The sequence below is a fragment of the Suncus etruscus genome, chromosome 6 (assembly GCF_024139225.1).
Source record: "Suncus etruscus isolate mSunEtr1 chromosome 6, mSunEtr1.pri.cur, whole genome shotgun sequence".
Lineage (NCBI taxonomy): Eukaryota > Metazoa > Chordata > Mammalia > Eulipotyphla > Soricidae > Suncus > Suncus etruscus.
This window is the reverse complement of record NC_064853.1, coordinates 87,047,106-87,050,119: the sequence shown is the minus strand read 5'-3', so window position 1 is coordinate 87,050,119 and position 3,014 is coordinate 87,047,106. Positions and strand designations below refer to the sequence as shown.

Sequence of the window (3,014 nt, the reverse complement as noted above, 5' to 3'; positions counted from 1 at the left end):
ATTTTCACCATTTTATCCTCATAAATACTTTTATAACATCTACATACTTCCTGAAAATTTTATAGTAACTCATATATTTTAGATTGTGTCATGGCAGTACCTCTCTGGTACCAAATTATCTATCATGGTTTATTCAGTGCCAATACAAAATCAACCATTTAGATAGAGATGACAGATGAGACTCTATTTTCAATTAGGATTTGACCTTACAATTCTGAGTTTTAATAAAACACTATATATCTATTATTTTCAGTTTAACCCTGAAACTTATATTCAAGACAACCGATGAAAACCAGTTGGATATCAACATAAAATAATCAGATCAAAAACAGTCAGATCAAAGACAAGAAGAAAAATTCAAACATGACTTGAGCCATGAGTATAAGTACAAAGCATACATACTCTTATGTCCTCTGACCTTACTTGAGTGTCAAAAATATCCAGTCATTATTAATAAGCTCACATATCTACTCCAGAAGGCAGACACATTAAAGCAAGATCCATAATAAGATATATAGAAAATATGTAGTATTAACATATATATACACTTATAGTTATTTACTGGCTATAAATATATTAACTGTGTACCTAACACACTCCTCTAATCTTCCTCAAAATTTTATTTGAAAACTCATCTTCATGTAATTCATCAAAGAAAATTAACTTTGAAGAACATAGTTTGTCTAATCAAATGCACACATTAAGAAGTCATGAAACGTGCTTGCTTTGGCAACACATATACTAAAATTGGAACTATACAGAGAAGATTAGCATGGCCCCTGCACAAGGATGACATGTAAATTTGTGAAACGTTCCATATTTTAAAAAATCATAAAACGCTTCTTTAATATTATATGTATGTGTATGTATGTGCAAGTATACACACATATTAACACATTTATGTTTTAGTTGGGTTTGGTTTGGTTTTGGGGTTACACGTAGCAGTACTCAACCTTACTCCTGCTTCTACCCTCAAGAATTATTCCTGGTTGGGCTCTAGAGAACCATAAACTGTAGCATGAATTTTATCCAGGTCAGCTGCATGAAAGACAAGTATTTTACACATTGTCTAACATTTTAACCAAAATATATTTATTTTTATTTAAAGTTTAATCTATTTCTTTCACTAATCAAATGTTAGGCACTATTCTGAGTGTTGGGAATACAAAATTTAAAAAAGTAATCAAAAAATCAACTTTCTTGGGGCCAGAGAGATAGCATGGAGGTAAAGCACTTGCTTTGCATGCAGAAGGACTGTGGTTCGAATCCCGGCATCCCATATGGTCCCCTGAGCCTGCCAGGAGCTATTTCTAAGCACTGTTGGGTGTGTTGTCCCCCCCCCCAAAAAAAAACAAGAAAAAAATTCACTTTCTTGACATTAAACCCATATTTTAAGAAGACCAACCAAAAATGTATTTAAAAAAAACATAGAAAGCAGGTAAACAGGTAAAATGTGCTATAAAATATGTAAAGTAAGAGGACAGAGGCTCTAAACTGAAAACAGAAAAAGTAGATTTCATAGAGAAACTGACTTTCTTAAAAGACGTTAAGGAGTTGATTAAAGTTTCCCTACAGATATATAAAGAACATCCTTAATATAAGAAAATGGTAGATAGTCAAAAAGAGGCATAACATTGATTTTCTCAGCTATTTGTTGAACTAATGAAACAAATATTTTAAATAAAAGAAATAATCCGGGCTGGTGGTGGCACAAGCAGTAAGGCAGACATCTGCCTTGCCAGTCCTAGCCTAGGACAGACTGTGGTTCGATCCCCCAGGGTGCTATATGGTCCTCCAAACCAGGAGAGATTTCTGAGTGCATAGCCAGGATTAACCAACCCCTGAGCATCAGCAGGTGTGGCCCAAAACAAACAAACAAACAAACAAAAGAAAGAAAGAACCTATGTACGTATATGAAAATATACATACTATTTTAACCTCAAGATTTTCATTTAGCCAAATAATGTATGAATCACATTGCAAAACATTTCTTCTTAGTGAGGTTAGAAATATTTGGGGCTATAAACATTATATCCAATTTGAAAATTAAAGTGTCATAATAAGAGGTAGCGAATGTCATTAAAGAAACTGATTAGTCAAACTTTGGGAACAAGAAATAAAACCAACAATATGGTCTATCTAGAAAATAAGGGCACCGAAGACTTTTAGGATTCTGCTAGTTAATGGCCATAATTCATAGTTTACTCATTCAACTCAATACATACTTATAACATAATTCATAGTTTACTCATTCAACTCAATACATACTTATAACTGTTCAATCTTCCTACATGTGGTCATTGACCAATAAGAAGATCCATAGGTCAGTTATACTTACAATTCCACAAAAATTGCAGAGGTCAAGACTGGTTAATTTTATAAAGAAAATGTAATAAATAAAGCAGGAATATAAAACAAATAAAGCAATTACTGTCCACTACTTCTATCAAAACTCCTTGTACCTGGCTAATAATCTGCTGTGTGCAAATAAGTGGTAAAGAGGTTCTATAGTGTGTTCAGCTCTAAGAGCTGAGTGTCAGTAAGATTTAAAGAAAAGGTTGAATCTGAGATTATTATACTTCTGTCCCCAGCTCTAGGAGCAATCTTCCTTACCCAGGGTGGCCCATGCTTTTCCCTGTTGCAATGTTGCAAGTAGTGGAAAGTAAAGAAGAAATGTCCTGAATTAAACAGCATTATTAGAAATACGATCTCATAGACATAGCCTTGAGCAAAACAATATTCTGAGGCCATACAAAAATCTAGGAGCATTACAAACAGAATAAATATTTAACTTTGGGGCTGCCCTGACTGTAGATAAGATTAGTTGTTTCTTCTCAATCTATTTAGGTCAATTTCTCGCTATTCTATAGCTAACATTCCTCTGCCTATATATTTCAAAAATAGTAATTCAGAGCATGAATCTTTCTTTTCGTCTCTAAAATGTCTATGGATGTGTGATATTTTCAAACAAAAAAGCTATTTTAGGTATTCAAAAATTGCTTTTTCTTCCTGCT

At 33.2% G+C, this 3,014-nt stretch overlaps 1 non-coding gene across 1 annotated transcript; it reads left to right on the top strand.

The window, feature by feature from the left end:
• Nucleotides 1–717: 717 nt before the first annotated feature.
• On the top strand, nucleotides 718–824 carry LOC126012932 (U6 spliceosomal RNA). The gene has a single exon (XR_007497274.1). It is a non-coding gene; the product is annotated as a U6 spliceosomal RNA (small nuclear RNA).
• The last annotated feature ends 2,190 nt before the right edge of the window (nucleotides 825–3,014 follow it).